The sequence below is a fragment of the Cricetulus griseus genome, chromosome 4, assembly GCF_003668045.3.
Source record: "Cricetulus griseus strain 17A/GY chromosome 4, alternate assembly CriGri-PICRH-1.0, whole genome shotgun sequence".
Taxonomy (NCBI): domain Eukaryota; kingdom Metazoa; phylum Chordata; class Mammalia; order Rodentia; family Cricetidae; genus Cricetulus; species Cricetulus griseus.
The window spans coordinates 43624909-43639137 of record NC_048597.1 but is presented as its reverse complement, the minus strand read 5'-3'; the positions used below and the strand labels follow the sequence as shown (position 1 = coordinate 43639137).

General features: G+C 36.2%; 1 non-coding gene across 1 annotated transcript; it reads left to right on the top strand.

Annotated features, from left to right (window-relative positions):
- Window positions 1–3795: 3795 nt before the first annotated feature.
- On the top strand, window positions 3796–3884 carry LOC113835410. The gene has a single exon (XR_003484960.1). It is a non-coding gene; the product is annotated as a small nucleolar RNA SNORD88 (small nucleolar RNA).
- The last annotated feature ends 10345 nt before the right edge of the window (window positions 3885–14229 follow it).

Here is a 14229-nt window from a genome sequence, read left to right as displayed (position 1 = left end):
TATACATGCATAGATAGACACAAATACACACACACACACTCATACACACAAGAACTAGAGTAAATCTACAAGAGTTAGAGTGTGTCAATTTCCTTTGGTAGAACCCAATGCAAGTCAAATATAATTATATGAGAAAGTTCTTCATCTAGGAAAAAAAATCATTTAATTTCAAGAACTAATGATATGATGTGTTAAACCTTCTGAAAATAATTTGATAGATTCTTCAATCTTACTCTGACCCAAACAGAACTTTTTAATTTAAAAATTGATTGTTTGAAATAAGTTCCCAGAAATTCATTTAGGTATGAGCTATTTAATTTTGAAAGTATTATAATGTAACAAAAGAAACAGCAGGACATTCAAATTGCTTGGACTTTCAGATCAGGGAAATAACCTGAAATTTTTGTCTTGGATCTTATATAATACTAATTCTACTTCATGAAACATACTAGAAGGAATAATAACAAGTGAAGCATAATAAAAGAACAGAAATTTAGCTTGTTGATTCTGTTATAACAAACGAACATCATTATCTAATATTCAGGATATATTACATCAGGGTATTCTCATCAAAATGTGTACACATATTCAGAATATCACATTCTTCTTATAGATACTAAGGAAAGTTTTTTTGCTGGAGTCAGAATTTTTCTGGTGTTTGGGGTGTAGTGGAAACAGTTGGCACAATTGATTTCTTCAAAGCAACAGGTGAAATTATGTCCCACTTTTCATCTGGTGCCAGTAGCATTGGTTTAAAGGGAGCTCTGTTTTTTTTTATCATTTTTTATTTGAATTAGAAACAAGATTGATTTACATGACAATCCAATTTTCCTTCTCCCTCCCTTCCTCCCCTACCACCCACCCCCAACTAAAACCCTCCCTATCACATACCCTTTCTTCTATTCTTCACCTGACTTAACCTTTCAGCTCCCTCATAACCTCTGCATCCTTCCTCTTCTTCCGTTCTCATTCTTCTAGCTCCCTCCCTCCTCTTCCCATGTTCTCAATTTGCTCAGGGGATCTTGACCCTTCCGCCTTCTCCAGGGTCTCTCTTAGGGTCCTCCTTGTTTACTAGCTTCTCCGGCTGTGGATTGTAGACTGGTAATCCTTTACTCTATATCTAAAATTCACATATGAGTGAGTACATATCATGTTTGTCTTTTTGTGATTGGATTATCTCACTCAGAATGGTTTCTTCTAGTTCCATCCATTTTCCTGCAAATTTCAAGATTCCATTGTTTCCGCTGAGTAGTACTCCATTGCGTAAATGTACCAAATTTTCTCTATTCATTCTTTGGTTGAGGGGCATCTAGGCTGCTTCCAGTTTCTGGCTATTACAAATAGTGCTGATATGAATATTGTTGAACAGATGTCCTTATTGTATGAATGTGCTTCTTTTGGGTATATGCCTAGGAGTGGAATTGCTGGATCTTGTGGTAGACTCATTTCCTTTTTCTTGAGGAGTCGCCATACTGATTTCCAAAGTGGCTGTATAAGTTGGCACCCCCACCAGCAGTGGAGGAGTGTTCCTCTTTCTCTGCATACTCTCCAGCACAAACTGTCATTGGTGTTTTTGATTTTGGTCATTCTGACAGTAGTAAGATGGTATCTCAGAGTTGTTTTGATTTGAATTTCCCTGATGGCTAAGGATGTTGAACACTTTCTTATGTGTCCTTCAGCCATTTTAGATTCCTCTATTGAGAATTGTCTATTTAGTTCTGTACCCCACTTTTTAATTGGATTGTTTGGTGTTTTGGAGACTAGCTTCTTGAGTTCTTTGTATATTTGGGAAATCAGCCCTCTGTCAGATGTGGGGTTGGTGAATATCTTTCCCAGTCTGTGGGCTGCCAATTTGTTTTGCTGTGTCCTTTGCCTTGCAGAAGCTTCTCAGTTTCAGGAGGTTCCATTTATCAATTGTTGATCTTAGTGTTTGTGCTACTGGTCTTCTGTAGCAATTAATTCAAGGGTATTTCCCACTTTATCCTCTAATAGGTTCAGTGTGGCTGGGTTTATGTTGAGGTTTTTGATCCGTTTTGACATAAGTTTTGTGTAGGGTGAAAGGCTTGGGTCTATCTGTAGTCTTCTACATGTCTGCATCCAGTTATGCCAGCACCATTTGTTGAAGATATTCTCTTTGTTCCAGCGTATAAATTTAGATTGTTTGTCAAAAATCAGGTGTTTGTAGGTGTGTGGGTTAATATCAGGGTATTCAAAACATTTTAAGACAGCAGTTTTATTGTTATTGTAAATTTTATCCTCTCTCAAAGACTATTTTTAGAAGATAACAGAACACAGCTAAATGCTGAGTTGTTAAATCATATTGTAAAATTAAATTTTTATGTAAAAACTAAAAGCACAGAAATATTTTTAAATGAAATAAAAGTTTAAGAGAGACAGGAGGGAAAATTTCTAGTTCTCAGGTTTCTAAACACTCACCAGTCAATTCTGTTTTATTCAAGCTTTGAAACATACTCATTTTTAGCTCCAATGTTTGCCTTGAAGCATGTAATCATTCACAGTTTCTACAGAAAATGGGAAATAAATGTTAATAAGTAAGATTTAATCAATATATGAAGATATCAAGATGTAATTATGTAATTAATTTGTATCCAGAATTGAGTTTCTCTAACTCATAAAGTTTTCTCTTTCATTCAATTTTTGGCAGTCAACGTTTCCAACATGTCAACATGTAGATCTCCATGTAATCATTTATCACCTCTGAATGCCAATCAAGTGTGTGTTAGAAATTATAACTCTGACAACAGTATCAGGGTCCCTGGAGCTAAAGCTGGAATCTCCCAATCAACAAAGAACATGGCCTCAAAGCAAATAATTTTCCTGTCTACCAGTAAGTCTCCTTAGTCTCAAAAATGGGAACATCTAACCTTGAAAAATTATTATCATTAATGTCATTAATGATGGTAATCCCAATAAAATGACAGATGGCCAAGAGCTGCACTTCCTGAAATTTTCTTAAGATAATCTATATGAAATTTATGCTCACTTCCATTTTATCTTTTCTGTAATCAAATATGGGTTTCTGATTAGTTTTTCTACACTGAATTTTTCTCTGAATATTCTACTGAGACTGATCTATGTCTTATCATAGTTAACTTTATTCAACATTTTTTCCTACTAATACATCACCCTATGCCTCTTCACTGTGGATAATCTTATATCCTTTGTATTTGGGTGGATATTAAAAACTGTTAATGTATATATTTAGCTTCTAGAAAACTCTATCATCTACTAATTCTTTTAGCTATTTCATTTAGGAGCAGTTGACTATTTGCTCAAGTTCACACTGACTTCAGAGTGATCTTTTTTCAAAGATTAATCTCCATTAGTTAAGCCATAATAGAATCTACATTTTTTTCAACCTCTCCACAAGATTATTTTATTTGAAATTTCTTGTATGCATCATTAAATACACACACACACACACACACACACACACACACACACACACACACACCTTACTAATAAACACCCTAGGACCATTGAGATGACTCAGCAGGTAAAGGTACTTGACACAATTGCTAACAATCTGATTTCAATCCTTGGGACCCATAAGATAGAGGGAGGAAACTGACTCCCTCATGGCATCCTCTCGTCTCCACAAATGTTTCATGACTTATTCACTACCATAAACACAATACATAAATGAAGTTTAATTATTATATAGGCACCAGGAGAATCAATTAAATATTTATGTGAAAAAGAGTAGCAGTTTCAGAAGGAGAACTATGTTTAAGCTGGTATTTCCCCCTTTTCAGAGAAAAATAGCCACTTTCCCTTCTCCACATGATGTCCAGCACTGGGCTCTGACATCCTTGAGGACATGGAGTTCCTAGGAACTTTGACTCCAGGGATATGAGGAGACTCAATAGAAACAAAAGGAAAATGATTTTCTTTTCATTCAATGACTGCTATAAAATGTTCAAATTACTGAAGCTTAAAAATTGTAACACTGGTAAGTGTTTATAAGTACAATGGAAAATCATAATTTCAATGAAAATCTTGTTTCTAAGCATAAGAAAAAGTCTTGATTGACTCTCTGGTGCTACAAGAATCTCTAATATTGAATTTTGACTGAATATCTCAGAAATATATGCAAAATGATTCTAGGATAAACCTTTTTATATAGAGAAAATTATACTAGGATAACCAGAAAACTAGAAAGGGGCACATTGTTTCTCAGTCAGTTCTGAGGACGATTTCATGAGTACCACTCCATTTAGATAGTAGGCTTTCTGGTGATGTTGTATATTCCATTCATATTTTGATGACAGGTATTTAAATATAAACTTACCTTAAATTATCTTTGAAACAATAATATCAAACACATGAAAAACTGAAATTATAAAATCAAAAAGGTTACTGTTTACCTATCTTTGAATGTTAACTAAAATTAGTAGGAAATAACAAATGAGAATAATGGGCTTATGTATTTTCTTCTTTAAACAGTCAAATTTGTGTCAGCATTTGTAGGATGAGCAGAGTTGAGAAGGCTGTTTTGTACTAACTTCTATAATAGGACAATTTAAGTATGAATGAGCTCAAGTTCCCCTTTCATCCCTCATCCAGCAGTGAAGAGTCTGGGCCAAATATTTCCTAAAATACACAGTGCACTAATGATTTGAATTGCACTCGTTTTTAAACTGTTAACAAATTATTATTGAAGTGAATAGGTGCATTTTTCTGGGCTTCATGGCACAGCCTATAACTTAGCATTCTTGAAGCTGAGGCTGTAAGATTGCAAGATTTAGACTAGCCTGAGGTACATAGTGACATCTGTCCACTAAAAAGAAAGAAAAGAAGGAAAGAAGGAAGGAAAGGAGAGAGGATGAAAAGAAGGAAGGAAGGAAGGAAGGAAGGAAGGAAGGAAGGAAGGAAGGAAGGAAGGAAGGGAGGGAGGGAAGGGAAGAGACAAGGCAAAGAAGAAAGAAAAGTTATCTTTCATTTTAGAGGGCACTGCTGCTAGAATGATTGACAGGATTTACATGTAATAAGTTCAGCAGAATCTTCAGATATGGTGTTAATATATCACAGAAAAGGATTAGATTTTAATAAAATTGGGGTTTTTGATGTATGGAGAAAACTCCATAGATATGGCTGTTACCAGAGGATGGTGACAATATATGACAATGAGCTACTCATTGCAGATTCCTAAGTGATAAATTACATTACTTATAAGGATGTCAGTAGACTAGGCTACATCAGTTTGCTTTTAGAAAAATCAATGAAATAAAAATGTTTAGTTAAGGCCTAGCCACATTCTCTAGTTTCTTTATTCTACTGACTTATTTCCATTTTCAAAACAAGGAGTCAGTGCCAAAAGATAATGAAGTAATTTAATCAGAAAAGGCACTTGATATTAAGCCTGAAATCCTAGGTTCACATGCCAGGATCCGTATGGTAGAAGGAGAGAAATGACTTCAGCAAGTTGTCTTTTGCCAGTCACACAAGCACTATGGCATATTCAAGGGCACATATACACATACAAATAAATTTTTAAATATTAAAATGCAAGGAATAAAAAGGAAATGAATTATGCTGAAAAGAATAATTTAATATTATAATGAATGATTAAATCTTTCTCTGGAAACCCATATGATGTTGGGTAATCAATGATCATTTTATGTTGGCTTCTTTCTCATAGTTTATCATCAATTGTACATTTGTAGAACCAGAGTTTCTATGATTAAAAAATAAGGAGTATCCATCTTTTTACATTGCAATTTTGTTGGGAGAGTTATTAATAAAAGAGTTGACAGTTACATATATCACACAAAGGCATTTAAGGGTAACACAAATATACTAAAAACTCCATGGATGTTTGTCCAAACACAAAATTTTCAGGTGAAACCACTTATTCTTATAATTTCTTCTTCCTGTGGTGGGGACTTCCAGGAGCTATTACTGACTTACCAGAAAATCTATCTCAAATTCAGGTTTGATGGAACATCCTTAGAAAAATTTTAGTTTCATGGAATTTTTATATAGAAACTAATGTTTTTTCATTGCAACCAATATATATTGAACAGAAGTCACATATTATATGCCTCATTTTATGATAAGAGATAGGTGCTGTAAGGCTTCACAGAACTTCATGCTCTGTCACTACTCTTGTTTATAGCCATTCAGATCTGAAGGTCTGTTGTCCACACTGATAATGACAGTCTCTTGAAAAAAAGCAAGTGTCTGCCTATCCAGTACTCTCCTGGCTCCAGGGAAAATTGGTAGACAAATGGCATATGAAAAATTGCTATCTGGACTCATCATGATCATAGTAATAGCCTCCAGAAAACACAGGTTCTCAGGAATGAAGAAAGAAAAAAGGAAAATAAAGAAATTTTGTGCAAAATTTGAAGGAAAAGTATAGATGCCTGAAGAAACAAGAAATGAGGTGTTGCAGTGAAGCATCACTTTGCCAACAAAGTGGTCTGAGATGCTTTTGAGGAGAGGAGAACAAATGTTGAGAAACATGTTAGAGGTTGAGGGCTATGTGGGATGTTTTTTCATCTCCACTTCTGTTTTAAACCTTGTATTAAGTGAAGAGTTCCTCACAGAAACAATTTATGAAGCTGAATACAGTCACACAAACTACAACTCAATTAAACCAATAACTTTTCTCAAGGACTTGCACCAATATTACCCTGCTTTTTATACTTTATATACTGGCCTTTTTTTCTGAAAATTCTCTAACTTGATGAACTGATCAAATTATGAAGAAATTATAATTTCTTATATATATAATCAGAAACCCATCTAATCAATGGGTTTCTGATTCCTGGAAGGCCTTCAGAATTACTCTTCAAAGAACAGGTTTGATGTGCAGAAACAAATTGACTCACCTGACTAAACTACATAAATCACCAAAGGAAACACTAAACTTCATTGGGATTTTAGACAAGTACTTTTCTTGCAATGCTACATCATATCCCTTGCATCAGCTTTATCACTTAGCCTTCAAGAAAAACATTAACTACCATTGTTTTCTCTATACAGTTAAATACCAAACATAACTAGATTGTGCTTATTTTGAATTTATTCTGAATTCTGAAGAGTGCTTATAATAAATTGTTTTGCAACTTTATCCAAACAAAAAAAAATGAAAGTCATTTCATGTGATGCTCATGAAGCTCATCCAGGTATTGAATGTTGTTCCATTAAGAAGTTAAAAAATCACCCAGTTGCAATTTAATGATGATGTTCAAACACAGACTCTCAGACATACTGAACCTCATTTCAACAATAGGCATGCTGTGCAACTTGTGGCTTCATACAGCTTCCATGCCAGTTTACACTAAGGGACATTGAAATCAGTGATCCATTAGCACTGAGCAGAACTAGGAGTCCAATCTAAAACCCCACCCTCTGACAAACTGGGTGACAAAGTCCCTTCACATACAGTGTTCTTTGGCCTGTGATGTGAAAGGAAAGCTTGTCCCCTACCCATCTCTAAACCGATATTGACTTTTAAACTTGTGACATCAACACTGAACTTTTCTGGACTTGACACAGCCTTGTTAATATGTTTTATAAGCATAGGGTAATGATATAATTTAGTTTCTCATAGTGAGAGAACCTTCCTGTGAACTCTAGCTGTTAGACACTAGTTAATAACTACAAAATCATACACTAACTTTGGGTGGGGGTGGGGGTGGGAGCAGAGGACAAGGCTTGTCAATACAAGTGACTTTTGGTCCTCACTGAAATCACTTCTCTACGAAGGTGATTCTTGGCCTGCCTTCGTGTCTTGTCTCTGCCATGACCTCAGTACTTCTCTGCTAGAGTTCCTTTTGTGAATGCTGGTGTTTACTTTCTTTCCCTTCCTACCTCCCCTCCATACTGTTTGAATTTGGGAGAGGCAGGTTTGGATGCTAATAGTCAACGTGGCCACTGCAAGAATTACTAGCAATATGTGTAAAGCAGCATCTGGTCATTTGCATTTAAGAGTTTGATTTGAGCTTGGGTGAGGTCAGTAACTAATTTCTGGTAAATTTCAGACAGAATTATGTATGCCACTTACTGACTAATTAAGTGAAGTCTATGTGAAGCCTGAGAGTATTTTTTCTTTCTGTTTGTCATAGAGTTTGGGAGCATTTCATGGAAAGGTTGCTCTTCAAAGTTTCAGGACAGGAGTGACAACAACAGGCAGATTGTTCTTTACCATCACAATACAGATGTAAGAAACAGGAAGGAGTCAGTCTTCTTTTGTTTATTTGCTCATTTTTGTTGGAAACCAATGCGAATTGGTCATGTTTCATCCAATGGCCTTACCAATGTCCCTATGTCCAGGGACAATGGCAAGTGGCTACAGAGGATGATTCCTTCCTGTAAATGGACACCACATTGTAACTTCTGGATATAGAGTGTAGTCATCAGGAAGTATCAAGAAGGGCAACTTTCTATGCATGGAATTAGAGCACCACTCACACTCTTTCCAAATGTTAGGCTTTCTGGAAGCTGAGTACAGCATTGATTTAAAAGCTGAGGCATTCAAAGAACCACCTAGTTAAGGACAGAGAACATGCTACAATCTAGAGCCCAGCACCAAGTGAGATCCTTTGCTGGAACAGAGACCTGAGCAAAGATGATGGAAAGTGATCCCATGAAGGTAATTCCTAGTATAAGAAGTATAACATTAAGGATGAGGGAACTCTTCACATCACCCAGCCTTAGAGAAAATGGAGTAAGAGACTAATAACAGCAGCTGGTTCAGAAAGGCAACTGACAAGATTCATCATTCCTCTCAGGACCGAGGTTAGAATGATAGAGCTCAAGAACAGGATTGGTTCTCGAGATAGGAGGGACGGCATTAGACAGAAACAATGAACTATGTGGAGAATCTAAACACGAAGAGGTTTTAAATGGAAGATGGGGATTCTCTTTAAAGACTAGAGAGGAGCTTCACTAGAAGTGGGGGGATGGATACAGAGGAGCCTCTTCAGAGAGCAGCATCAGAATGCCTCTCCCATCAGAAGTCTCTCTGAACCAAATTCTCAAGAAAAAAGGAATAATCTACCTTTTAATAACATTCTAGGGGTGGCAGGAAGTTTCAAATCATACAATTTAGTTTGATATCGCACATGACAAATAGCATGAAGGAAACAAGCTCTGGTCAGTATCATAAACCAGGAGTTGATGTTAGGCCACAGCACAGCGTCTTCTACTCTAATCCAGAGAGAGAGGTGACAAGAGTAATGGTTTGCTTCCGGTTGGGAATCTGACCAATAGATGCAGATCCTTGTTCTAATAGGGAACACCACCCAGAACAAAAGGAGCCTCTGGTTGGTCACAGAGCCATGACTCAGAATTCTAGGATTCTTTTGGTACCAGGAGAAGCCAGAGCTTATCTGTATATCTGGCTTTCAGATATGGACCTTCTTTGGGGAATGGAAATGGAAAAATAGTTTTCTAAAACTGGAGGGAACTATTATACAAGAAATCCAAATATTTCCCTGAGCTAGTAAGGACAAAACACAAACTAAACAGAATAGATGGTTATAAGATTGAGTTAATCAGTAGAATTAAGGTAGGTACCCATGACACCCATGATTCGTAGCCTGTAAGGTTTGTTTTGTTTTTGTTTTTGTTTTTTGGTTTTTTTGTTTGGTTTGGTTTGGTTTGGTTTGGTTTTTCGAGACAGGGTTTCTTTGTGTAGCTTTGGAGCCTATCCTGGCACTCACTCTGGAGACCAGGCTAGCCTCGAACTCACAGAGATCCGCCTGCCTTTGCCTCCCCAGTGCTGGGATTAAAGGCATGTGCCATCAATGCCCAGCTTGTTTTTGTTTTTTGTTTGTTTGGGTAGCCTGTAGGGTTAAGATATCTTTATTTAGATAAACACCAGCCAAACACCAGCCAAACACCAGCCAAACGCAAGCTGGAGCGTGCCAGGGGCAGCAAGGCAGGCAGGCCAGAGAGAAGGACCCCCATGTGCCTTGCAGCCCCTTAAAACCCTATCATGCATCATCCTGACCTCACCTGACCACTTCCTGACAGGCGTGGTCAGGCACACTTGTAGCCAGCTTCTAGCAGGTGTGGCTTACACTTGTCCCCTACATACCCACTGTGAGTCAAATCAACAAATAGAATTGAAAATATTGAGTGCCTGTTAAGGCTCTTAGATTGGTTCTATGGCTGGGATTGAGTTTTGATATTGGAGTGGACTTCATAGTACAAATAAAGGTCAACACGTTCCAGCTTCAGTAAAGAATGTGCAGATAAAGGAGTACCAGAATACATCAGAAATTTGAAAGAGTTACCATTTTATTGTATTTCAGTTTTCCTCTTTGCATTTCCTGGACTGTTATGTGAATACTCAGATGCTGTATGGCTAGCAAGGTATTGATATAATGAAAGAGATGAATAACTGCTTAGCCAAATCCTCCCAGTCATCCTGTGAGGCATGATCCTTCAACCCACTGTGAGACTCTTTCTACCCAAGTTCAAGTGCCCCCACAGACTTAGAAGCACACAGAAAGATGTTTCTATGTACGGATCCTACCTCTGCATTCTATTCCTATGGTGTACCTAGTTCTTTTATTTTCTAAAGCTTTTTTAGGGACAGTTTCTGAATTGTTTTAGTTTTGTTCACCTTCAATACCATTTGTTCATTTTATCTCCTTATTGGGCTTTCTGATCTCAGATTCAGTAGTTTATTGACCTCAGCTGCCTGTCAACTAAGTTAGTTCATCATTCTCACCCTAACTCCATGGCAACAGGCTGTCTCAGAGATTTCTTGGGGTTGTGAACCTTTAGTTCAGTCCCACTACACTCTGGCTATCTGGTTAGAACAAGCTTTAAAATGAGAAGCAGTAAGTTATGTAGCAGTAAATATAAGTGTGTTGGCTTTAAAGGAATCTGAGTTCTTTCTGGACTATAGAGCTATCTCTTGGGTGTGGTCTTCCTACCGAAAACAAGTAATTCCTGTAAAATACAGGTATCTGAGATAGTTAAGATCTACCTTCTAATGTGGGGAAATATGAATTTATTTTGAAAAAAAAAGAATTAAAATAGCCATTCAGGAAAATGTCCACCTTGTGACATAGACCAAACATATCTATAAAACAATGTTTTAAAACAATTCTGAAACAAATATCTAGACAGCTCTTTGTAAACCAGTTTGCTTCTAAAGAGTTTTAGTGTAAATACAATCACATAATCTACATTCTATTTAAATAAAATAAATAATAGAGTAATTACCTCTCATGTCAATTTTAGTATGTAATTATTATCTTAAGAGAGTTTCTTTCAGATCATAGTCTTTGACTTGTTTTAAGTATTAATGGGAAGATTATATTTTATTGTAAATTTACTATTTGGGAAAATTTATAATCTAATCATAAAAACTTCTATGTTTTAATAACAATAATTGCAAATATCACTTACTGGTGGTATTTTGTACCAGACACTTGAGTGTGTTCTCATGTCATGCACCTTGTCATATGGTCAGCTGGTATTAGATTATGAGAACCACTACAACAAAATAACACAGAAAGAATAAATCTTTCCTGAGTGCTGCTTGGTTGTTCCTCCTCAAGTCTTAGAGGAATGAATTACTCTGAGCCTCTTCCTTTTGTCTACAGATGTCTGTTTTCTCCCCCATGACTTATCACAGCCTTCTCTTTTGTATGAATGTCATCTCTTAGAAGGACAGTGCTGGTATACATCAAAGATCACCTTAATAATCATAAAATTAATCTCCTCTGTTCAAACTTCACTTCTAAAAATTGTCTCAGTATATGATTTTGGATTTGAGATATCATTATATGAATGGGGAATGCATTTAATTCAGCTCAATTATGTTTTAGATCTTAAATGTTCTCAAAGTTTTCATGGGTTGAAAGCTTGGATCTTCCGAAGTGGTGACACCTTCAGGAGGTAGGGCTCCTGGTTAGAAGACTAAGTCACTGTGACTGAACCATTGAATTACATAATGGGACTCTGATAATTTCCTTTCTATGTTTTCTGGTCATTCTAGTTGAATGTTCTTCCACCAATCTCTTCTACCATGATACACTACCTTGTCACAAGCCTGCAAGCAACTGGATGTGGCCACAGGGCCACCATGTCTAACAAACTTCAGGATGGAGTCATGGCTTGTGGCTGCCTTTCCAGTGTTCACACACTGATATATATATATATATATATATATATATATATATATATATTAGTAGATGGTTGAATTAATAATTCACTTCCAGTTTACTTCTATCAAGAGAAATGTACACACATTATTCTGGATTAGGAGGAAAATGTGATATGTAACTATCCACCCCTTTACAAATTTTCTCCTTTATAACTCTGTCACTTATACCTTCACTAATCTTTTGCTCAGGTTTACAATCTTCTAGATGCTCATAGTGTTAAATTTGACACAGTCAATTTGTTTTCCTTAGGAACTCTGCCTCTGTACAAATCTTGCCCACATTTTCTTTTAAGTGACTCAGGCAGGTTCTTTTGTCTGATTTATCTTTTCTCACACCCTCTTGATTGTTTTGACCCTTTGCAAATGCAGTTTATATGCAGGAGTAAATCATTCAGATCTGCCAAAGTCTATCCTGAATGGGAAATATTATGTCTCACCACAGTGCTCAGAAAAATCAGTACAAACCCAAACCATGTTCAAGATTTGTTCTGAATAAACTTGTTTCTTAACTTTCCTGTGACTAGATAATAAATGTCACCTCTATCATGCCCAATTTCCTCAGCAATGCCTATTAATCCTGTAATGTCATCCTGTACTAACATCATAACCAAGTGACTCAAATGTACTGTTTGCCTTCATGTTACTTCAGGCTATGCATCCTTTTCTTAAGGATAGATGAACAATTAAATTCTTTGGTTCTGGAAGTTCCTTTATTGTACAGGGTTGCTTTGGCTATCCTGGATTTTCTGTTTTTCCATATAAAGTTGAGTATTCTTCTTTCAAGGTCTGTGAAGAATTGTGTGAGTATTTTGATGGAGATTGTATTGAATCTGTAGATTGCTTTTAGCAAGATTGCCATATTTACTATGTTGATCCTACCTATCCAAGAGCATGGGAGATCTTTCCATTTTCAGGTATCTTCGTTAATTTCTCTCTTTAAAGACTCAAAGTTCTTATTATATGGGTTTTTCACTTGATTGGTTAGCCCAACATATTTTATGTTGTTTGTGGCAATTGTAAAGGGTGATGTTTCTCTGATTTCTTTCTCAGCCCATTTATTGTCTGTATATAGTAGAGGTACTGATTTTTTTTTAGTTCATCTTGTATTCTGCCACTTTGCTGAAGGTGTTTATCAGTTCCCTGGTAGAGTTTTTCGGGTCACTTATGTAGACAATCATATCATCTTCAAATAGTGCAAGTTTGACTTCTTCCTTGTCAATTTGTATCTCCTTGATCTCCTTTAGTTATCTTGTTGATCTGGCTAGAACTTCAAGTACAATAATGAAGAGATATGGAGAGAGTGGACAGTCATGTCTTGTTCATGATTTTAGAGGAATCATGCTGAGTTTTGCTCCATTTAGTTTGATATTGGCTGTTGGTTTTCTGTATATTACTTTTATTATGTTGAGGTATGTTCCTGTTATCCTGATTTCTCCAAGACCTTTATCATGAAGGGGTGTTGTATTTTGTCAAAGGCTTTTACAGCACCTAGTGAGATGATCATGTGGTTTTTCTTTTTCATTTTGTTTATACAGTAGATTACATTGCTGGATTTTCATATGTTGAGCCATCCTTGCATCCCAGGGATGAAGCCTACTTGATCATGGTGGATGATTTTTTTGATGTGTTCTTGGATTGGATTTGCCAGTATTTTATTGAGTATTTTTGCATCAATGTTCATGATAGAGATTAGTCTGTAGTTCTCCTTCTAGTTGTGTCTTTGTGTGGCTTGGGTAACAAGGTAATTGTATCCTTGTAAAAAAAAAAAAGTTTGGCAATGACCCTTCTGCATCTATTGTGTGGAACACTTTGAGGAGTATTAGTATTAGCTCTTCTTAGAATTTCTGGAAGAATTCTGCACTGAAACCATCTGGCACTGTGCTTTTTTTGGGGGGGGGGACTTTTGATGACTGTGTTTAATCTATCCAGAAAATTGTTCATTTTCTTTAAATTTTTAAATTTTGTGGAGTATAGGTTTTCAAAGTATGGCCTAAAAATTCTCTGGATTTTCTCAATGTCTGTTGTTATGTCCTCCTTTTCATTTCAGATTTTGTTAATTTGCATGTTCTCTC